We start from the raw sequence: 25,912 nt of genomic DNA on the forward strand, positions 1-25,912 counted from the left end.
CAGCCATTTTATTTGTTTCCCACCAGCCACCTTCACTTTAGCAGTCATATTTGCAAAGGATGGGAGAGAATCTTTAAAGAGAAGAAAATTACTCACTACCTGCCTTGAGGTTTGATGGGGTTTGGGGTAGTCTTCCTCCACTCTCTTTTGTAGGTGTACGGACATTGGGGTCTTTCAGGAAGAGGGAGTACTTAATATCTTAATTATATCTAATTTTTCATGATAGGGCCTTTATGTTGATTCACTTTATACTACATTTTTTTCCCATCATACTCACCACATCTGTGTTTTTTAGGGTGGTCAGGGTGGCCTTCTAGTAGGAAGGGGTCTAGTGATCAGATTCTGGCTCCTTCATTTTCTAACTATGTGAAATTAACCTCTGAAAGTCTCAGTATCCCCACTTAGAACATGGATGCTACTACCTGCTTTACTTCGTTGTACTGATTGAATCAGTTAAAATAATGCCAAGTACTTAACCTTGTGCCTGGTGCATAATAAGCTATTAAGAAGTGGTAGATAGCAAAACGTTTTGCTAAATTTGCAGCCACAGCTCTAATTTGGTGGCTTGAATATGAAAGAAATGGGGAAAGAAAAGTGCTATTGAGTTCTGATTCTTTTTCTGTTATGCTCTTAGATTAAAAATAAGAGGAGAGTGAGTATTGCCATTTTTTTAAGTTTCCAGAGTGGAGTAAGACTGGATCTAGACTGCAAGGTAAAGTTACGTTACAAAAGAACTTGAATTTTGGAAATTAAAACCTATCTGTATGAACTTTAAAAATATGAGAACAATGGAAACAATTATTTTATTAGGATATAGCACTTGTTACGAACCAATTTTAGAACCCAATAAAGCAAGAAACTTTCAATAAAGGGAGGGAGGCTACTTGGTGGAATCCAGGAGGTAGGATGTTTTGCTTCTAAAACAAATAGCATGATTTGACCCTTTGCTGACTAACATTAAATTCACATGATCATTCAGGAGATTCAATGCACTACTGTCAGGGAAATCAGAAAATGAGTCAAGGGATAATTCTGAATGCCAGTCTCAACATAAGATGTTCTAGCTCTGCCTAAGATGTGATGTCCTAGTTATTAGGGTGAAGGGCAAAAACAACAAGAAACCTTGGTCCAAAAAGACATTCTAGCCACTTATTTATAATAAAGTAGAATCCTCCCAAGTGAACATTTATGTTTTTGTTTTGTCATGAGTAAACAGCGAGACACCAAAGAGCCCATTTGGATTTGATGAAGATATCTAAATTAACCTAGTTATTTTAAAATAACATTGACACACAGTTAAAACTTTCACGTTCCCGTTTAGGGAGGAGAAAAAAAGAAAAGAAGTCAGTGTCTCATGTTACCTATCACCAGGGCAAGATTCCTCCAGAAATATCAAGCAAGAAATTCTGATCATTGGGAGATCCACATTTTCCCTAGTGAAACTTAGCAATAAAAATTTAATAATTATAATAGAACAGGGGACATTTACATTGATCTTATACCTTAAGCACCTGTATTCTGGCAGATTCAGGAAGCCTCCTGCATTCAAACTCAGACTGAAGAAATATGAGTTACTTGTTCTCATGCTAAGTAGCAAAACCTAATTCTTGGAGTGCTTGTAATTAAAAAGAAGAAATTAGCTTCAGGAAATTGGAACTGCACGTGGAAAAAGGAGGTGTTTGGATGGTTTTACTCTGACACTTGATAATGGAGAACTTGAGAAATGATCTGATTTGAGAATTTCCTGAATTTAACCAAAATAAAGTGAGGAGGATAAATTGAAAAACCAGTGGACCTAGAATCAGTAACGTTTCTATCTGTGGGAAGATAATTAGCTCAGGAAACAGCCATAGGTTAATTTTGCAGGACATTATTTATTTATTGCTAGTATCCAGAGAGGACTTTTGTTTACGGAAATGTATGATTCACATCTTATTTTTTATTTGTATTTATACTTACAGGGATGATGTGGAAGTGAAGACTAAGTCAAACTACGAGAGATTTCGTAAGGCATTTATAAAGCAAATGCAGAGAAGGCTGAGCGCTCTTTACAAGGAACTCCACAGTCCACAACCATAATGTAGGATTCCCTAAGACCTATTCCACTCTGCAAAGTATCTTGGACCCAAACCGAGTATCTTGGCCTCTGAAAACCGAGATCTCTCTGATCTCCAAGAATAGACAGACTTGTACAGCAAGAGCTTTGAAGCAAGTAACTACTGAGAGATCAAAAGTCTAACCCACCTGGAGAAAAGAACAATATCGCCCAATCCTGAGTCTCATGGCCACCGCCCTATAACAAATCACATGTAGTTATACTACACACCCCTCAAATTTCTTCCTGGGATTATTAATAAATGCCCTTAAACAAAAATATACATAAAAGAGTAACATTTATAAATACCTACAAGATATAGGTAGCTATCTATCACCTTTCAAACCAATGAAATGACCAAGACTTTCTGGGGAGTTCTGTATATACAATCATTTCTAGTTTTGCATGCTTTACTGAATTCATAGAATAACCAACATTTAGTTAGCACTTGGCCAGGGCTAGACACTGTATGTTTTACGTGCATCATTGTGGCACGATATTGAAAATCATATGATGTGGGTAACATTCCTATTTCCGTTTCACAGACGACAAAACTAAAGCTTTCAGTTACACACAGTAACTCAAATACACAGGTAGTAAGTGGCAGAACTAGAACTCAAACCAGCTGAACTTGGCTGCATAACTTATGCTATCAATCACCATATCACACTATTTCCAAATGGATCTACAAAGGTGAAGACACACACACACATCTGTTTGTCAGGAAGTTCTTTGACAACTGGATCAAAAAGCCAAGTCTGGCAGCTCGTGTCCTCATGGGTACATACTCTTTGTACACACACACTCTGTCTCGACTCAGTTGACTTTTGTTTACCAGAGCATTCAGAAGATTCCTGAGTCTTAATTTGTTTTGCAGGTTCCAAAGGCCTAATTTTTGCCCATTCTTTCAAAGGTAAACAGAAAAATAATACACCAGGAGAATCATATAATTTTTATAATAGTTTACATGTATACTGTATATCATAACATCAGTGTATTATTGTATACCATTACTGTTATGAACGTGTCATCTTGCCTGCCATGGCCACACTTGGATGTGTTCACAGCCTGGCTAGGTGACTCTTCTCCAGTCAATGAACTTCAGCTGAACCTCACCTTAAATACTTCGAGCGTTCTACTTTTCAGCTGCAAAAACATTATAAATAATGACACTATCACTACCTGGTGTTTGCATTACACTTTTACTCTGCGCAGTTCAGAGTATTTCATGGGTCCAACACTAGGTTTAGAAGAAGACAGACATATCCCAAGAGAGACATTCTGTGTAGTGCTTCTTGTTGGGCTAAGTGCAACTGCTAGCACTTAAACTAAAAAAGAAAAAAAAAATCCTTCACCAAAGAGTTTTCCCGGATAATGCTACAGATGTGTGAGTGCTAGAAATACATCTGTACCTGGTGGTCTTTAAAAACAAGGACCAATTTGAAATCTTGGGTGACTGACTCATCTGCACTTATTAAAGAGAAAAAAAAATAACCAACCTCCCAGTCAATCCACCACCCTAATACATCCTCATTGTAATTTAGCGGCAACTGATAAAAAAAGACAACAGATACACATCTTATTACAGAAAGAGAATTTATCAATAAGAGGAGCAACACAGCTAGCCCAGATAATGAAACTGTTTCCTAAAAGAGCAATCCTAAAATAAAAGAGTGATTCTATCTAATGAAATGATGAGGCCCAGATCAATGGGAAAAAGGCATGACCAATCCAATCAGCAATCACAAATATCCAACTTACTAAATGTTCAAAACCAATCCAAGATGAAACTAGTCTTCTTCAATCCAAAATAAAACCAGTTTTTTAAGATTATGTAAAATAGAAATAGGAACAAGCAGTCAGAAACTTACTGTCACTGCTAAAAGAAATAGGCAGTGATGGGAACATATCCATTGTGATCTGGAGACACAAAGATGAGGCAGGAAGTCCTTAAAGCTTGCTGAGATCATAAAAACATTACTCTGATTGCAGCTAGTGTATGAAAGTGGTAATTCAAGAAAAAAATATCGACTGTCCAACAGAGAAAACCATCCTTCTTTTGTTAGGTAATGAAGAGCCCCAAAGGATCATGAAATTGTCTGTCCCACTGCGAGCCGCAGTATCTGCTACTGGGGGTGTATTTGTTTTGCTTTGTTTTGTTTCGCGTTCTACAATAATTCAAATTGGCCTAAAATTGGTTTGTAATATTGGAAAACACAGTTAACAATACCTCAAGGTTTAGAAACGTGAGTTGTACCGGTATTACCCAAATACCCATTTATGGTTCTTCGAATCCTGAACCAAAGTGGAAAAACAAAAGAAAAGAAAAAATTGGTTCAGGATCAAGCAAAGTCAAAGTTTTATTTGTGAAAATATTCTAATCCCCTGGATTTACTCTAAACCAAGGTAATGACATTGGATTCTAAATACACTTAAGAAAAGTTAGCCCTGAATTTATAATGAAATATGCTGTCATTGAAGGTGAAGTGTCTTCTTTTCCTTAGAAATCCTGGCTTATCACTGCAAATATTTACTGCAACTAAAAGACAAAAATTACATTTTATGCAGCTCCTATGAAAAAATAATATTTTGTTTGCAAGCTCAAAAATCATTTCTTCAAAATACTTTGTTACATAAGCTCTTACAAAATAGAACTTGAAGAAAGGTCAGACACTCATTTGAGATCACATGCATTGAAATCAAATCACAATTATGAAGCTTTCCATGAGGTCTCTCTGTATACCTAACTCCCTCCAACAAATGCACCCTGAATATGATCCTTAAGGCCTCTTTTTATTCAAATTCATAACCCATAATCTAGTTCTGGCCTTTATTTATTCCCCAAGCTTAGAAACCATTGAGAGTAGGCAAAATGTGACAGTACGAGTGTTTCTAAATGTATCCCCCTCAACCTGTGAGAAATTCTTGCTCAGTTTCCCTTTTCTGCTTATTCTGTAGGCTGTCCCAGGACTTAGCATGGATAAATTATGCAGTTCTAGGCTAACAGACTAAGTCCTGTAGGAAGACATGGTTACCCCCCTTATTTCTATTTGTCATTCAAAATATAATACATTTCGTTTGGCGTTCTACAGCTCGTAATCACATGAGAATGGTGTAAATTACGCTTCAGGGTCAGGAAGACCTAGGGTGAATCATGGTCTCCTATGTGATAGTTCTGTAACATTGGACCATTTACTGAACCTCTCGTGGGCTGTTTCCTCAGCCATAATGTGGAGAAAATAATGCTGGCTCCACAAGACGGTTGAAAGAATTTGAGGTGATGGATATAAAGAGCTTGGCATATGATAGGCTACCAAAGACAAGCATCATGATGATTTATCGAGATTAAGAACCTACTGTACCATTATAACTCAAAAGGACTACTTTTGCTGAATTTACACCAGCATTTGATGAATCTGTATTTAATTAGGCTTTCTGCAATGTTCCTAAACATTAGTAACATGTTTTATAGTCTAACAGATAAATAAAACGACAATTTTACACCTTGAACGCCTTGGTATATTTCTGCTCAGTGAAAGAACAATGATACTAAGATCTGTCAAAAAGATTTGGTTTTCACAAGCCCATGGTGTAGGTGGCAATTTGACTGGCTGGGGAATTAACTTTTTGGACCCACTAGGACTGTTAATAAATCCACTCTATGTGTGGGAGATCTTCCCTCTTGATGGTTAGCCATTGATGTCATTGTGGAGGATGGTGAGATGTTCTTTGGTTTGATATCAGAGTGCTTTAGAGTATCAAATGTTAGAATAAGGACTACAAGTATACTTATTTACTTAGCCAAACTGCCAGACTGAAGTGCTTTGGATACTTCTCTATATAGTTCAGAGATTTGCAGAGTACTCAACTCAAAAGCCAGTAGTTAAACCCTTGGAGAGGCAACAGAAATCTGTGGTTGCATCTCCATTATTATCATGATTCGAAATTACTTTATAGCCTTTTTCACCAATTTTTTCCTGTTAAGTAAAAGAATTAAAATGATGCTTCTCTAGATATTTATTCAAGTATATTTTTAAATGAGGCTTTTCAAGGATCAGCTTTAATTGTCAACTTTAATGAAAATAACTAAGTATTCTGAGTTCTAGAATTTGAAGAAAATGTTATTATGCCTTTTTAAAAAAATTGTAGAAACTTATGGGGTACAAGTATACCTTTGTCACATGCATATATTGCAAAGTCATGAAATCAAGGCTTTTAGGAAACCGACCATCCAAACAACGTATGCTGTACCCCTTAGTTAATTTCTCATCATCTAACCTCCTCCCACTACCTCCAACTTCTCATTTCCATTGTCCATCACTCCACACTCGACATTCATGTGCATACATTATTTAGCTCTCACTTTTAAGTGAGAACATGCAGTATTTTATTTGTCTTTCTGTGTCTGACTTGTTTCACTTAAGATAACGGTCTCTAGTCCATCCACATTGCTGTAAAAAACATGATTTCACTTTTTTATGGCTGAATTATTATGCCTATTTTAGAAACTCCTGGTTTAGTGTATCAATTCCTAGCAGTCTAATTATTAGACATCATCAATAGAAACAAAAAATATTTTAAAAAGTACACACCGCACACACATACACAGGAAAAAATCAATGAAGACTCAGAGAAATCTATTACAAAAATGTTGGAAGTATTTAAGAAAACCTTATGGCTAATATGACTATGAGGAAAATAATTTTTACCTTTCTTTTTCATTTTCTCCCACTATTATATATCTTGGGATGCCGTAATGGTATCTGTCCAGACTCCCTGATAGTGAGGGGTACACAGGAGACAGAGTTCTGACTAATAAAGCCTAAGATTACTTGGTATTTCTGAGAAAGCTCTGCTTTCCTACTATGAGGATTCCCAGTCCTGCATCGTTTTTTCTTTTCTCCTTTTATTTGGAATGTGGATATGATGATTTGAGCTGCAGCAACCATTCAGAAAATAAACAAAACCCCACAAAGACCTTGGCCTTGGTAGCCTTGACTTTGGTAGCCTTGAGTCAGCATCCTGACTGAGAACTCATGGATTTCTTCTTGTACAACCCTCTTTCTTACTACTGAAGACATTTCCTAAAAGATGTATCTCCAAAATTATGGCATAGTAGATGGCATGTATTGAAGGCTCACTGTGTGCCAGGCACATGCACTATCAAAAATATTCCATGTTCAGTATTTCATCTATTATTCATGACAGTCCTGTGCGTCAAATACTGTTATTACTTTCATTTCTAAAATAAAAGGACATCAAAGAAGAGAAAGTTTAATGATCCTCCTCAAAGTCACACAATTAGCCACAAATGAGGCTGGCCCAGGCAGCCTGATTCTAGAGCCTCAGCTCTGACCCTTGCCACCTGCACCATCTTGGACTGGAAGAGGGGCATGATGGAAAGAGTAGGTTAACAGTGCTTGCAGGGACTGGCCTTTCAGCCTCCAGTTTTGTCAGAAGGGGTAGGAAATGGTCGTTTCACTTCAGAGAGATCTCTGCTAGAATCTCAGAATTGGACAGGGAACTTTGTCTCTCATCGCATTCTTCAATGGCAGAGGTGAGTAGGTCTGTGCTTGGAGACTAAGCAAAGCAAGGGCAGAGCCACAGCCTTTCTGAAGCCAGTTTTTTTTTTTTTTTTTTTTTTTTAATTGAAAATGAATAGTTTTTTTTAAAAAAAGGAAAGAATGGAAACAAAGAAAGGACAAAGAAAAGAAGAAGAAATAAATGTAAGAGGAGAGTACAGTGAAAGGAAAAAGAAATGGTGAGAAAAAGAGAAGAGTCCAGACTAGAATAACAATAAGATGGAGCTTATGGAAAACACAGTGCAGGAAAAAGGGAATCAATGAAGCGATAAAGCAAACTGAGTGAGAATAAGGAAGATTATGAGGAGTATAAAGTGGCAATAACAAAAGCAAAGGATGTACTGGAAGGTGTAAACTGACATGGATAGGTGGAACTGATATGATGGAACGCTGAGTTAATGATGTGGAATACAAATGTGAGAACTTCTTACATATTTTTAAGGAAAGAGAAGACAAGGAAGCCAAAATGATGGATTTGGAGGACAGGAAACACATCTGGCTTCATAGTATCAGCTTTACCTTGCTCTGAGGACTAACAATTATTGAGTCTTTCCTATTTGCCAGATGCTCCACTGAGTGCTTTCTGTATATAACTTCACTTAATGAACACGCAACCCCGTGAGATAAACAGCATTATTATTCCCCTTTTATAGGCATGGAAACTAAGGCTTAGAAATATTAATTTTCTTTCCCAAAGCCGTGTAACTAGTAAGAAGCAGAACAGGAATTTGAAGGCTGGTTTCTCATATACTTCAGAGCCCATGCTCTGAAGCTCCATGGTGATCTTTGCCACGAATCAAAGTCATATTTGATCAAAAATGTTCAAGGTGGGCTAAAAATACTTTATGTTTTCCAGGACATATTAATGAAAAGAGTTGCATCCCCTAGACTAGTCCTAAAATATACATGTTTTCATTACAATACAAAATGAAAAAACATCCGAAAACTAAGCAAAACAGGAATTCTTAGCTTAAGACTTTCTCTGCAAAGCTAATTTTAGAAGATAATAAAAGAACAGTAAAAGTGATTTAAAAGAAATAACCCCCCAAATTTTATACTAGACTTGTCGTCCTTCATGAGTGAATATATAAGATACACATTTGCAGGACTGAGAAAACAGACTAAGTTGCCCATTGACAAACACATAGTCTGAAGATCAAAATAAGTAAATAATTTAAAGGTTTATTTCAGTTTATGAATAACTCAAAATTTAAAACTTTAGAATGTATAGTTGTTATTAGAAAAGACCTAATGATGGCTCCAAAATAAATTGAACAGAATTAAGATTTAATAATTGTTTTAAAAGAATTCTTCTGGAAATAAAAAACAACGATAAGAAATAAATTAACAAAAATGGTCTGTTGTGGAAATCTAGACAATAAAATTAAAGATAAGGAAATAAGCAGATGGGGGCAGTAAAGTAAATGTAAGCTATGTCTATATAGCAAGGAGTCAAAGGTGATACCTCTTCTATTACAAAACACATTTATTTTAAAATATCAGCGTTCCTTATTTACAACTACCTATAAAATATGAAAACTAAAAATTAAAAAATAGACACAGATGTTTTTCCCCCACACAAAACATATACAAAGATTCATGAATGGGAGAATTCATTGCAAACACATAAAAGGACAAAAAGTTGAATTTACTTGAAAGACAAAGTGCTATCTAAAATAAATGTGTAACAGCAGGACATTTGTACATCAAATTGGATGAATCAAAGACGTGTTGGCAAGGCTGGTTGTGAACTCCTGACCTCAAGTGATCCGCCCACCATGGCCTCTCAAAGTGCTGGGATTACAGCCATGAGCCACCGCACCTGGCCTACTTCTTTTTTCTCAAAGTCTTTGATTCATCCAATTTGATGCACAAATGTCATGCTGCTACATATTTATTTTAGATAGCACTTTCTCTTTAAGTAAATTCAACTTTTTGTCCTTTTATGTGTTTTTTAATCTAAAATGTTATATTTTTTGCAGTGAATTCTCTACCACAAAAACCACCACCACCACCACCACCACCACCACCACCAACAACAACAAAATGCTGGGCATGGTGGTGGGCGCCTATAATCCCAGATACTCAGGAGGCTAAGGCAGGAGAATAGCTTGAACCCAGGAGGTGAAAGTTGGAGGGTGCAGAGAGTCGAGATCGTGCCACAGCACTCCAGCCTGGGCAACAAGAGCAAAACTCCATCTCAATAAAAAAAGAAAAAGAAAGGAAAAAAAAAAAAAAGAAGTAACTCATAGAAACACAGTAGTGTTCACATAATTTAGTCCATTTCTGTCAGGAGAAAAACATACAGGATTTGTTTACATTACAGTTAAAATTTAACAATATTGAAATACGTGCCCTACAAAGAATAATTTTTATTAACACTTCACAGATCAACTTAAGAGTTTGCAACAAAAAGTTGAAGTTACATTAGGCCAAAAGGAAATTTCAACAATTTCCCTAAGCAAAAACAGCTACTCACAAAACACCAGTGTTGCTCATCATCTAACCCTATTATGTGACCACAATGTAGTAAAAAAGGTCAATAATAAATCTCAGTAGGGACAAAGTTTGTTAAGCGCTTAACAGTACTTTACTCAATTGTCATTCTATCAAAGAGTAAGTGAAAATATCATTAGAAAATGATAGTCTATCAAAAGTGTATTCAGAGGTAAATTCACATCTTTAAAAAGTTGTATTAACATAAAAGGAAAAAGATAAATGAACGATGATTCAGTCAATAAGATTCATAAAAGAATGAAGAGAAAACAGAAAAACAATTTTTAAAAGAAAGAAAAATGGGGAAAAAATTACTGATAAGGAAATCTAAAAACTAGACCTTTGAAAAACAGTAACAAAAAATCTAATCAAGAAAACACTAATAAAATACAATTTGAATATTAAGGAAGTCATAAAAACCAATACAAGAGATGTTTATGGTATTAGAAAATACTGGGATTACTTCTAAAAATGGCTTCGAGGCCAGATGGTTTCCTTCAAACATGCAAGAACTCTAATCCCAAGGATCTCCAGAGAGAAAATACAAATTGCAAAATTCCACAATTTATTTTATGAATTTAACATCACCTGATACCAAAAAACTTGCAGAGACAGAGGCAGGTTTCAAGGTCAAACCAACATGGGTTAAAAGCTTGACTCTGTTTACTTCTTGCACTACCTTATAGATGACAATCACATAAAATATACCAAAACTATAATTTAGAAAATGCTATTTATCTGCTGTTGGTACACAATTAATGTTAGCTAACTGCTGTAACAATGGCATAGAACGCACATATATACACCCACATTATTTAGGAAAAGAAACCAAATCTCAGAAAAATAAACACTTAAAGTATGTTAAAATTTCAACAACAGCTTATTAAATAACTAAATCTGATTCATAAACATAAGCAGGGAAGAATATTATCAATATATTATTCTAATAAATCATATCAACAAATCTAGTTGCAGAAAGTATATATACATCTCAACAGATATGGAAACACCCAACTGTCAATCCTAATGGTAATACAAAACCAAAAAGGCTGCATAGGCATTATGAAGAACATCTCAAAGAAAAGCAAACATTGACAAAAAGTGAAACAGAAGGTTAAAAAAAAAAGGAAGAAGTCCAGAGAAAGTCAGTGTCTAAACATGAATGCTTACTATCATTCATAATACTTAACACTCTTTGAATGGTTAATGTAATAGAAATAATATTGTGATGATATCACCTCCCCTATTTTTAGAGTGTCCATACACTTAAGTTCATTTAATCCTAGCAACAATCCTGTGATTCTGAGTTATTGACCCAAATTTCATATGAAAAAACTGCAACTAAACAAGGTTAAGAAATATGACTTTCATTTGCTCGTCTATCCAGGTAACAATAGTAGAGGTAGGATTAGAACTCAAGTTAGCTTGACTCCAAAATCTGAACTTACAATGACTCCGATAAGAACAAATATGAAAAATTCTTAAAACACAGATTATCATCAGATTAGTCTACTATCTGATGTATTATTACTATCATCAGATGCTACGAATATATTCTGAAAAAAAAAGACAATCAGCTATAATAATAATGTGAGTTAAACGGCCTAGAGAAAAGAAAAGCTTACAAAAATAGTAACTCTGTGATAGATAGCAGTAATCAGTTAAAGACATAACGGTAATAGCAAAACAAACAAATATTCGCTATCCCAAAAAATAAGTCTGAAATAAAAACTATGAAACTAAGATAAAGTCTGATACATTAAAGTGCTGATAAAAAGAAGATCTAAACAATGTAGAAAGATTTTCTTGATTGGGAAAACTTGTAAAGAAGCCAAGATTTACACAATTGTTATAAATTGCCACTGCGACTATTTTGGGAACACAAAAGACTGGTTCTAAATTTTATCTAAGAAAATGAAAAGATAAGAATGTTTATGAAAATGTTTAAAATATGAAGTGATTCTGCAATGTTTCAAGATGTGGTAGAATGATAGAACAGAAAATGCTAAAGGAGATCTTCATAAATGCAACAACTTAAAAGAACACAAAACAAACTGCTTTTGGAGGAGGTAGATTACTAAACAAATGACACTGAACAAATATAAAAATTCAGTTTAGATCTTCATACTGGACACCAAGATAAAATAAACTCTAGTTCGTTAAACTTTAATGATGAAAAATAAAACAGGAAAGCAGCATCGCATATTCTCACTGATTTGTGGTATCTAAAAATCAAAACCACTGTACTTACGAATATAGAAAATAAAAGAATGGTTACCAGAGGCTGGGAAGGGTGGTGATGGGGAGTGCTGGGGTGGGGGGTAGGTAGGAATGGTTAGGGGAGGTCAAAAATAACAGTTAGAATAAACAAAGCCAACTAAATGATGGCACAACAGGGTGACTATAGTCAATAATAATTGTACATTTAAAAATAACTAAAAGAGTGGTTGGATTGCTTGTAACTCAAAGGATAAATGTTTGTGTCATGCGTATCCCATTCTCCATGATGTGATTATTAACACTGTGTGCCTGTTTCAAAGCACCTCATGTATAAACATATATACCTACTATGTATCTACAAAAATATTAAAAATCAAAAACTCAAAAAATAAAGAAAACACTACATGAAAATGTCATTCGTTAATTAATACATTTCGAGATAGGAAAGAACTTTCTAGCCTGAGACTTCTTAATCTGGGATCCATAAATTCCTCTAAGATACAGAAAATTCCCTGCCACATATAAATCTGGCCTCATTTTAGGGTAAAACATACACAGCTTTCATCGGCATATGTAAAATTCTCTAGAAGGTACAAAAAGATCAGGGATCAGGTATGACTATTTAATTGAAGATTTCATAAGGGACACATATGTTTGACTAAATAATACTTTTAAAATAAATAAAACATTACCTATTTCAAAGCAATATAAAGAATACCTAAAAGCAAATGAAAAGTTTAAAAAAATTTGCTGTAACTATGGCCAAAAGGTAACATGTTGAGTATATGCAGGTAAGAAAAGCACAAATATGGTTAGTTGATTGGTAGAGGATTCAAAGCATTTTTATCTTTTTGAGTGACTTTGAAACACACTTTTGAAATTCAATTTGAATACTAGTCTTTACAATTCAAAAATGTTTCAAAACCTAATTGCCAACAACTGAATGGAGACAGCACCCACAAAACCCTAAAACCTTCTTTAAGTTAATAATGCATGATTGCAGGTTAGAAAAAACATTATTTGTTTTTTTAAGGCTGATTTTTAAAAAATGAATGGGAAGGGAACAACAAAATGCATAACAGAATCTGAAATGAAAGCAAAATGCAGACTAATGACCAAGTATGCAACATAACTATAATAAACATGATGCATATATTAACAATCTTTCGAACTAGCATCATAGTATTAGGAGTTATACTAAAAGCTTAAAACATGCCTAAACAGTTGGCTGTGTAGGGAGATACTTGATTTAAATGTCTGCATGATTTAGATATACACATTTTTATAAAGGTATTATTTTGATGATACTCATATTAATTAATTTTAAGATTATATTATCATCAAATAATACGTTATATAAATAAATATCTAAATTTAAAATATTGTTCTATTGCTAATAGTAGATTATAAATGGTCATGGGATTGCTCTTCTTGGAATCTGTCAGTATTAAATAAATATTTATTTGTTTCAAAGACATTAGTGGCAAATGAAATCAGTAGAATGCTTGCAAGTATCACTGTGATCAAAAAAGCTCTCAATCTTTTGGATTTCAAAGACTGGAATATTGTTTTTCACCTTGGGAATTAATGTGAGATTGGTCACTTTCATTGCTAAGTAAGGATATCATCATGTCATACAAGTAAGGAAATGCTATGTCAAAATAGTATATATAATCAGAATGAGTCACTTTAAAATTATTTTTAATTAAAATTTTAAAAAATGCCTTGTTTTTAAAAATAACCTACATTGCCATTGTTATTCACCTTTGCCTGGTGATCCTTGAACACTCTCACTGAATGGCATCTCCACAGACCAGATGGTTTCTGGGCAATCTTCCAATGTTATGATTCCTTAGACAAACTGATAACAATTATTTTATATTCCAGGTATGGAAACCCAAATGCTTGAGAATTTCAGCACAATGAAAATTATAAAATTGAATACATCTGCTATGGAAAATGAGGCTATTAAATGTCAATTCCAATGGCACCTAAATTCAGAGCAGCGAATAAAAATTCAGGATGACTAACACAATCACTCCCGTATCGTACTCTCTCCAGGAAGCTCGCTACAACATTCTTTCAAGTTGTTCGTAAAGGTTTCCAACAGCTAAATAACAAGCAGACTGCTCTGAGAGCCCTTGAGACAACTCACCTCCCTATTTTAAATCTCACTCGAATACTCTTCCTTTGTACCAACATTCCCTGGTTGTGTACCCAGTTTTTCACATAAATTTGAGTGCTCACAGAAGACTACATAAATGCATTCTTGCTGACTAGATGAACAATTTTAATCTGTGAAGTGATGCCAGTTTTCAACCTGTTTTCAATCATATACAGGCAGGTTTTGAAATGTGTTATAGGAATATAGAAAATTATGGATCATTCAGGTATTCCTCTTTATCATTTGGCCTTCTACTAAAGCTTGGTCGTGATTGCAAGCTCTATTAGATGAAAACGGTAAGATGTGCTTAACGTTGCCAGAAAGCAATAACTCAGTAAAAACTCACAAACACCAAGTGTAAGGTAGATCGTTTTTATGACTCCAATTGCAGCAAAAAACGCTGTTATCTCCTTGATGGCCTTGCCACTTATTTTCCTGATTTGTCATTATTCATCCTTTCCTACTCTTACCTTACCATCAATCCCTCTAGCATAATATAATGCTTTGTTCTATTTTTTCCTTCATGCCAGATATAATTGTCTTTAATCTCTGCCTCCCTTGACTGAAATGTAGGTTCTATTGGAGCCAAGTTCAAGGCCTCGCATACATTTGTGCTCAACTTACTTGACCGTTAATGGCAGCTCTGGCAAGGACCATGCTTGTTTTGTTCACACACGGATTCTAGTTCTTAGCACAGTGCCAGGCACATACCGAACATTGCAACTATGACTTGTAAGATATATTACAGGTTCAGAGATGTGAAAAAAAACTTTGTTTCAAAATAAAGAAATTATGGTAAGAAGCATGACTCAATAAATATTTCTTGAATGAATCCATCAAGATTTAGAGTTTAAACTTGTTGGCACTGTATCTCACTAACTACAGATACCCAAACAGATACCTATCCATATTTTTGAATTAACTGTAGGGAAAGTTCCTTCTCTCCATTTACTCATTCATTCATTTTACAATTTAAAGCGTCCATGTGTAATTAACCATGTCCTGTTACAGTGCTTAACACAGAAAGGTGATGTGGTAGGATGGTGGGTTCTGGTGTCACATTACCCTGAATTCACCTTCCACACCTATCACCTGTGTGAATTACTAACTCTCATTTTCCACATAGGAAATGTGGTGATAATGCCTACCTTAGAGCACTTCTCTGAGGATAAAATGAGATAACCAATGTAAACACTCAGCTCAGTATTTGGCATAAAGCAAGTATTCAATGAAGGCTGACGGCTGTTTTTGTCACTGTTTTATCTCTTAATTTTATCTTTTTGCACTATGCAACATCTCCACACTCAAGTGGGGGTGGGAGAGCAATGGCAGGAAGAATGTTTTGTGTCACAAACAGGATGTCACTGTCTGATGTACTATGATCTTTACTGGTTAGGGATAATACTCCCAGGCTTCCCAGACTTAACTGTTTTTTTCTGGGATATGCAAACAACATAAACTTTTTCTTCTTCTTAGTCACACATATGGTGCTTACTCAATAAGGTTCAGAATTATCATGAATAGAGAAATGAAAGCTTAATCCAAGATGGTAAGAAATAGTGCAATCTTATAAACATACAATATCTGTTTTTTGTGTGTTGCAGGTATTACAGTTTATTTCACTATGAATGTGCTGCTTGGAGCTTTCAATACATCAGATGCACAAACCACTTGTTGATAGATATCAGAATGAATAAAATCTTACATGTTAGTAAAATGACATGCTTTCAATCTGTCATTTTTATTTTCCTTATTGACTTTTCTTTCCTATTGATGGCAAAATGCATTATGATTAAAATTTTTAAACAGAGGAAAAAAAGAATACTGGAATCAGTTAATACAAAAACTAGATTCTAGTGTCATTAGAAACAATTAGGCTCTTCTGAGCAAACGAAACCAAAAAATCCTAACTCTTATATGACAAAAAGGTCCTAGAAGTGAAAAAGTATAGGGCAAGACAATGTAGCCATAGGCTAGATCAATTCAAAACTCAGCCCAAGAAAACTTGGCATATAAACAGATTAAGTTTGAACTGTATTTCAATATAGAATATAGGAATATAATCTGAGAATTTTCAAATACAAAAACAGTAATATTTGATGCAGCCATCCAATAAGTTATTATGCAATGAGTCCTTGAATATGCTTTGACCAAAATGATTAAGTAGCAAGCTATGATGTGAAACTAATGGACCCTAAAAAAAAGTCATCTTCTCTTTTTCTTAGCAAGAAAAATTTTATTTGATGGTATTTGGGGTGTTACCATAGGTACTATCAAGAACAAAAATTTCCTGGCAATGAGTAAAATCCACAAACCCTCAAGAGACTAAATTTAAATACTAAATTTCACATATTTCTTATAAACTCACTAACACATCAATCAAGTTTCTAAGCAATCTTATCGGGTAACTGCATAAAGGTTAATTTGCTAACACTGTTTAAATTAAGAGACACAGAAGCAGATAAGCAATTTATAATGTAAATAATATTATCTGTTTTACTTTTTAAAAGTGGGAACTGTATCAGTCATTCACAGCAATTATGATCTCAGGGTAGGCACTTCTTGTAGACTAATTAACTGATGAGGAGGCTGGTGTACCCAAGCACAGTCAATAACTGCCAGAGATACATGCTACAGGTCTTTTTGCAAAATCTGTAGGCCCAGAGACTTTCTTGTACTACTGGATTTTTATGCAGCTTCTAATTCCCATTATCCCATGGGAAGAATAAAGGCTATCTATTTCCATAGATGGCACCAAACTTTTCCTGAGTTTAGCAAGGAAACTAGACCTTGATTTTTTTTCTTTTCCCAAAGGCACACGTGTAATTCATTGTCTGTTGGCTATACCTACAAAATATACATCAAATCTACCTACTTCTCTCTGTCCCTATTTCCATCACCTTGACCGGCTATGCTAGTCTCTCCTGTACTACTATACTACACCAGCTTCCCAAATGGTTTACTTGCCTTGTTCCAGCACAAACTGGATATTTATAACATGAGACATTTCTAACATTTGACACTTGAAAATGTTACTTCACCAGCTATATAAGGAAAAGTATGGTGACTGCCACAGGACTGACAACTATTCTTTGGAAAAAGCAATCTTCATTATTATGGTAATAAGAATAAAATGTATTTAGTGACTAATACATTTTTCAAAATGCGGCTAAGCAAAAAGAGCCAGGTAACAGTCTCCTAAGAACTTTTCTAACCTCCGTTCAGTCTCTGAGCGAGTCAATTATCCAACATGTTTCTTAGTTTTTTCATCGAGGGAAGGAGTTGGAACACACTGGCTACATTTCAAGACGATCCAAGGTGAATGAGCCTGTTGACCAGGGCTTTTCCAGTCATAATAGACACCTCTGGAAGCTGTAGTTTTTGAAACTATTAGTTAAGGTACAAAGTTGAGTCCAGGAAAAATTGGCTTCTACATAATTTGAACTTGAGAAGGTCTAGAGGACAGAGTGTATTGTCTGTGTGTATGTAGACATAACAAAGCTATTTTCATGCACAGTCCTGGCAGAACGCCTGTGGTAACTGCTCTGTGGGTCTGGTTACAATTATTTCACTATAGGAAATAATTCAGGACAGTACATCCCTCCTCTGTCCGCTCGGCCTCAAGTAGAAATGTGCGCTGTTTTCACCTTATAAACCTTTTCGGCTCTCCTCCCTGGTTTTCTTTTAATTCTCCTCACCCTCTTCATGCTGTACACCCAAACCATTCATACCAGAAATCTCAGCAAAACTTTAAGCCCCAAATACAACATTCCAATACCCAAAAAAGTCGAAGTGTATGAAAGGAAGGGCGCATGCAATACCTGCTTCTTTACCATGTAACTGTGTGGAATCAGGGCACAAATGCCTGCATTTCTCTCTGTGTATGTGCTTTCTAAGTTCTAAATAGAACTCTCTTAGAAAAAAAAAAGCTTGGTATGCACTCTGCAATTTTACCTCAATAACCAAACACACGTGTGCTCCCTGCCCACTGCAATCTCATGGAGCTGAATGTGGCCCTCGGGAAAATTTTTAATGAGATGAAATGTGTTTTTAATGAAAAAAATATATATAAAGATAATAACACTCATTTACAGGATATCAGTACTAAGATGCTAACCCCAGTATTAAGAAATGTTTATGTGTATCCTTATGTAGCCTCCCTTGACAGTGCTCAGTTCTAGAAATCTGAAGCACTCCTCGCCCCAGTGAGGGACTTTAACTCAGAGTTGGCTTGTTCAAAACTCCAGACTCCCTTCTCTGCTGTCCCACATATTAACTTCTCACAATCACTGTATCCCAAATATTCTGGTCATTTCCCTACATTTTTCCGACACTGGAAACCCATAGGTGAGACAGATTATAATGAAAGATGAAACAAAGATATAGAGTGGCTGATTCATCTGAATTATGTAAGATTGATGTAGACGGACTTTTTAGGTATACAAGAAATGCAGATGGTCAGTTTAATTTCCTGAGAAAATGTTTAGGATGGATTTGTGAAATCAATAGCATATTGTGTGAATCATCCTTTGGCTCAATACTTCTTTAACTCTTCACACTTTGACCTTTCCATGTCTCGAATGATCCCTTCCTCCAGAGACAAAAGGTAGAAGGGCTTCCCTTGGAAGGTGAGAGAGCGAACAGCATCATGTCTTTATTTTGGCCAGGTGAAGTCCACTTCTAGTGAATGATAACAGGATGAGAGATGAGTTGAGGCAGTATGGGAAAAAAAGTCACTAATAAGTATCAACTAAAGGATCTGGAAGATAGATGTAATCAATCAAGAAATTCTTTAACTTCTCTAGGACTCAGTTCCATTGTACAAAAAATAAGGTTGGACTAGATGAATTAATTTAATATTTGTTGAGAACTGACCTTGTTCAAAACATTATGCTTAGGTGTCATGGAGGATATAAATTTCTATGGAACCAATATACCAAATTGAATCATCAAAGCTGACCATTTCTATTTTCATCCAAGTCCTGTATCCTCTACAACCTTTGCCCCAGAATGATTTCATTGATTTCCTTAAATAATTTGCATATATCTGTTACTGTACAGTTGCTTCCCTAATGAGAATATAAAATCCCCTGAAGGCAAATGATATATATTTTATACATATCTGAATTATGCCCTAAGTAACTTAGTCCCTAACATGATGCTTTTTCTTGTAGTGTTCAATATGTTTGTTATATACACATAAAGATAAGATATAATCCTTATTCTCAAGGAATTTAAATTTAATTTACAATAGGAGAGAAAAGGTAAGTAATGAGTCTACCTAGAAATATGTGAATGTGTATATGTATGTGTATATATAGGATACCAGTGGGAGCTAATGTTCAATATGCACCAGGTGTATTTCTACTATGGTAGAGCAGCTGTTATTTTAATTTATTTTCTAAATTTAGATCTAGATATATTAGGTTTTCTCAAAGTAAAGTATTCTTGTGGTCTCTGAGATATGAAATGTAAGAAAAAGGCTTTGGGGTCATTTAAGGCAAAAATTTGTAGGAGATTCTTTATATCAATACCCTTTTAGGAGGTTTTGGATAATTTCAGAAGTTTCAACCTGACTCCGTCCCTTTTATTTACCATTCACTGTACAGTGTAACATTTCTTGATTACTGAACACATGTTCTTCAATTTTCCAATGAAAGATCCTTTGCAATTGAGGCGGAAAGGTTTCTTTGATGAACTTAATTTTTGTATTTCCTGAGTTAATGCTGATATTTTAACATATGCAATAGTCCACAAAAATAAGCTTTTCTTTGCTAATAATTGCAGATGGGTCAGGAAAACTTTCAGTACAACTTATAATTCTGAGCACACTGTGCTTTTATGAATATTATTTTAACTTTATTTTATAAACCATTTTATACAAAACATCATTTAACAGTAAGCTCTTTTATTTTCCCCCCACCCACACCAATAGGTCTATAGCACTAGGAACATACACTAGGACCTAGATGCAAAACACTTTACAAATATAAGGTGTTCTGCCAAGTTGCTAAGCTAAAATTAGTACAGCTGTCTTTCATTAAGATTTTTTGTTTAATAAACCCACTTCCTTGCATACTCGTTTTATTTGAACTTTTTGAGTGAGGCTATGTAAAAAGACATCATTTTAAGAAGCAATGGCCAGAATGATATCCTATAATTGCTAATTACATATTCTCTATTCAATTAGCTGAAACACCAGAAAGTCACAAAAAAATCCATAAAAAGAGAGGCACACCAAGATGGCTGAGAGGTGACAACACCAGAATGCAGCTCCCAGCGAATGAGATGCAGAGGGTTAGAGGACTTCACAATTCCAAGTGACGTGCCAGATTTGTTTCAGTGGGACAGGTAGGAATCTGAAAAATAGCCCAGGGAAGGAGCCAAAGCAGGGCAAGAGCCACCCAGGGAGGGTGAACAGAGACAGGGCGGGGTGCATCCCCACCTGGAACGTGCAGTTGGCTTGGAGGGTCAGGGACTTCATCCTCTCAGTGTTCCCATTTGGATCCTTTGCTTCCCTCATCCCTCCTGCAACCCACAGTCCACGAGAGCCCCTCCAGACTGAGGGGCGCCTTCGTTGTGACACAAATCTGAGCAACGGCTCCTCCCTGGTGCCGCAAGTTGTCCACACAGACCTGGACGGAAGTTTGGACCAACACCAGCAGAACAGAACAACCCGTTCCACAGAAAGAGACAGAGTTGAAAGCAGGGAAACAGGCCATAAGGCCTGGCGGATCCCACCCCTACAAAACTCAAACTGAAGCCCACCCTAGAAAGCTTGGCAGTAAATACACCTGTATGACCCCAACTGGGAAGATCAAGCTTGGGGAAGGAGAGAAGCCACTGGAAATGTGGGGCTAACGGCACCTGCAAACAAACTCCAGGGGAAGACCACCCATGCAGCAACCTGGTTGAATCTGAGGCAGCCCAGCAGCACCTCTATGGGCAAAAAAAAGATATAGCTCCAACAGCAACAGAAAGGATGCCCAATCAGAGATTCCTCCCAACATCACCAACTTCAAAGATCAAAGGGAGATAAATCCACGAAGATGAGAAGAAACCAGCACAAAAAGGATGAAACCATCAAAGACCAGAACACCTCTTCCCCTCCCAGGAATCACAACTTCTCACCATCCAGGGAACAAAACAAGACAGAAAATGAGTTTGATGAACTGACAGAAGCAGGTTTCAGAAGGTCGGTAATAACAAACTTCTCTGAGTTAAAAGACCACGTTCCAACCCAATGCAAAGAAACTGAGAACCTTGAAAAAAGGTTAGACAACATGCTAACTAGAATTAAGTAGCTTAAAAAAGAAAATAAATGACTTGATGGAGCTGAAAAACACAGCACGAGAACCTCATGAGGCATACACAACTTTCAACAGCTGAATCGATCAAGCAGAAGAAAGGATATCAGAGATAGAAGATCGAATCAAGCAAATAAAATGAGAAGATAGCATTAAAGAAAAAAGAGTGAAAATAAATGAACAAAGCCTCCAAGAACTATGGGATTATGTGAAAAGACCTAATCTACACTTGATTGGCATACCTGAATGTGACAGGGAGAATGAATCCAAGTTGGAAAACACTCTTCAGGATATTATCCAAGAGAACTTCCCCAACCTAACAATGCAGGCCAACATTCAAATACAGGAAACACAGAGAACACCACAAAGATATTCCTCAAGAAAAGCAGCCCCAAGGCACATAATCATTAGATTCACCAGGGTTGAAATGATGGAAAAAATCCTAAGGCCAGTCAGAGAGAAAGGTGGAGTCACAGCAGATCTCTCAGCAGAAATCCTACAAGCCAAAGAGAGTGCGGACCAATATTTGACATCCTTAAAGAAAAGAACTTTCAACCCAGAATTGCATATCTGGCCAAACTAAGCTTCACAAATGAAGGAGAAATAAAATCCTTTACAGACAAGCAACTGCTGAGAGATTTTGTTGCTACAAGATCTCCCTTCACATGAGCTCCTGAAGGAAGTACTAAACATGGAAAGGAACAACCAATACCAGCCACTGCAAAAACGTACCAAATGGTAAAGAACAGTGACACACTAAAGAAACCGTGTCAACTAATGGGCAAAACAACCAGCCAGTAACAAAATGGCAGGATCAAATTCAAACATAACAATATTAACCTTAAATGTAAATGGCCTAAATGCCCCAATCAAAACACACAGACTGGAAAACTGGATAAAAGGTCAAGACCCATCAGTGTGCTGTATTCAGGAGACCCATCTCATGTGCAAAGACTCTCATAGACTCAAAATTAAGGCATGGAAAAAGACTTACCAAGCAAATGGAGAGAAAAAAAAAGCAGGAGTTGTAATCCTAGTCTCTGATAAAATGGACTTTAAACAAACAAAGATCAAAAGAGACAAAGAAGGAAATTTACGTAATGGTAAATGGATCAATGCAGCAAGAAGAGCTAAGTATCCTAAATATATATGCACCCCATGCAGGAGCACCCAGATACATAAAGCAAGTTGTTAAAGATCTACAAAGAGACTTAGACTCCTGCACAACAATAGTGGGAGACTTTAACACTCCACTGATAATATTGGACAGACCAATGAGACAGAAAGTCAACAAGGATATCCAGGACTTGAACGCAGATACAGACCAAGCAGGCCTAATAGACATTACAGGACACTCCACACCAAATCCACAGAATAGACATTCTTCTCAGCACCACATCACACTTACTCTAAAATTGACCACATAATTGGAAGTAAATCACTCCTCAGTAAATGCAAAAGAATGGAAATCATAACAGTCTCTCAGACCACAGTGCAATCAAATTAGAACTCAGGATTAAGAAAAGCACTCAAAACTGCACAATCATAGGGAAACCGAACAGCCTGCTCCTGAATAATGCATGGATAAACAATGAAATGAAGGCAGAAATAAAAATGTTCTTGGAAACCAATGAGAATGAAGACACAACGTACCAGAATCTATGGGACACACTTAAAGCAGTGTCTGGAGGGAAATTTATAGCAATAAATGCCCACATGAGAACAAGAACAGATCTAAAATTGACACCTTATCATCAAAAGTGAAAGAGCTAGAGGAGCAAGATGAAAAAACTCAAAAGCACGCAGAAGACAAGAAAGAACTAAGATCAGAGAAGAACTGAAGGAGATAGAGACACAAAAAAACTCTTCAAAAAAATCAATAAATCCAGGAGCTGGTTTTTTGAAAAGATCAACAAAATAGACAGTGAGCCAGATTAATAAAAAAGAAAAGAGAGAAGAATCAAATAGATGCAACAAAAAATGATAAAGGGGAGATCACCACTGACTCCTCGGAAATACAAACTACCATCAGCAGTTACTACAAACAGCTCTATGCGCATAAACCAGTAAATCTGGAAGAAATGAATAAATTCCTGGACACTTGCACACTCCCAAGACTAAGCCAGGAAGAAGTTAAAATCCTGAATAGACCAATAACAAGGTCTGAAGTTGAGGCAGCAATTAATAGCCTACTGACCAAAAAACGTCCAGGTCCAGATGGATTCACAGCCGAATTCTACCAAATGTACAAAGAGGAGGTGGTACCACACCTGCTGAAACTATTCCAAACAAAACAAAAAGAGGGAATCCTCCCGAACTCTTTCTATGAGATCAACATCATCCTAATAGCAAAACTGGGCAGAGACACAACTAAAAAAGAAAACTATAGGCCAATATCCATGATGAACATGGATGCAAAGATCTTCAATAAAATACTGGCAAATCAAATCCAACAGCATATCAGAAAGCTTATCCACCACAATCAAGTAGGCTTCATCCCAGGGATGCAAGATGGGTTCAACAATACAGATCTATAAACGTAATCCACCACATAAACAGAACCAAAGACAAAAACCACATGATCATCTCAATAGATGCAGAAAAATGCCTTCGACAAAATTCAACAGCCCTTTATACTAAAACCTCTCAATAAACTAAGTATCAATGGAACGTATCTCAAAATAATAAAAGCTATTTACGACAAACCCACAGCCAATATCATACTGAATGGCAAAAACTAGAAGCATTCCCTTTAAAAACTGGCATTAGACAAGGATGCCTTCTCTCACCACTCCTATTCAATATAGTATTGGAAGTTTTAGATAGAGCAATTAGGCAAGAAAAAGAAATAAAGGGCATTTACTTAGGAAAAGTAGAAGTCAAATTGTCCCTATTTGCAGATGATAATGATTGTATATTTAGAAGACCCCATCATCTCAGCCCAAAACCTCCTTAAGCTGGTAAGCAGCTTCGGCAAAGCTCAGGATACAAAATCAATGTGCAGAAATCAAAAGCATTCCTATACACCAATAACAGACACACAGAGAGCCAAATCATAAGTGAACTCCCATTCACAACTGCTACAAAGAGAATAAAATATCTAGGAATGCAACTAACAAAGGATGTAAAAGATCTCTTCAAGAAGAACTATAAACCACTGCTCAAGGAAATGAGAGAGGACACAAACAGATGGAAAAACATTCCATGCTCATGGTTAGGAAGAATCAATACTGTGAAAATGGCCATACTGCCCAAAGTAATTTATAGATTCAATGCTATCCCCATCAAGCTACCACTGACCTTCTTCACAGAACCAAAAAAAATCCACTTTAAACTTCATATGGAACCAAAAGAGAGCATGCATAGCCAAGACAATCCTAAGCAAAAAGAACAAAGCTGGAGGCATCACACTACCTGACTTCAAATTGTACTACATGGCTACAGTAATCAAAAAAGCATGGTACTGGTACAAAACAGAGATATAGACCAATGGAATGGAACGGAGGCCTCGGAAACAAAGCCACACATCTACAACCATCTGATCTTTGACAAACCTGACAAAAACAAGCAATAGGGAAAAGGATTCCCTGTTTAATAAAAAACAGTGTTGTGGAAACTGGCTAGCCATATGCAGAAAGCTGAAATTGGACCCCTTCCTACACCTTATACAAAAATTAACTCCAGATGGATTAAAGATTTAAACATAAGAAGTAACATCATAAAAACCTAGAAGAAAACCTAGGCAACACCATTCAGGACAGGCACAGGCAAGGACTTCATGACTGAAACCACAAAAGCACTGGCAACAAAAGTCAAAATAGACAAAAGGGATCTAATTAAACTTAAAAGCTTCTGCACACAAAAGAAACAATCGTTAGAGTGAACCGGCAACCAACAGAATGTGAAAAAGTTTTTGCAATCTACCCATCTGACAAAGGACTAATCTAATATCCAGAATCTACAAAGAACTAAAGTAGACTTATAAGAAAAAAAAAACCCATTCAAAAGCAGGTAAAGGATACGAGCAGACACATTTCAAAAGAAGACA

The 25,912-nt window shown here is 36.0% G+C and overlaps 1 protein-coding gene across 7 annotated transcripts in view; it reads right to left on the minus strand.

The window, feature by feature from the left end:
- PCSK5 (proprotein convertase subtilisin/kexin type 5) overlaps positions 1-25,912 on the minus strand; it is a 463,699-nt gene that overhangs the window by 221,652 nt on the left and 216,135 nt on the right. The window lies entirely within an intron of this gene.

Source organism: Sapajus apella, unplaced genomic scaffold (genome assembly GCF_009761245.1).
Source record: "Sapajus apella isolate SASKATOON/1434 unplaced genomic scaffold, GSC_monkey_1.0 scaffold24, whole genome shotgun sequence".
NCBI classification, from domain to species: Eukaryota; Metazoa; Chordata; class Mammalia; order Primates; family Cebidae; genus Sapajus; species Sapajus apella.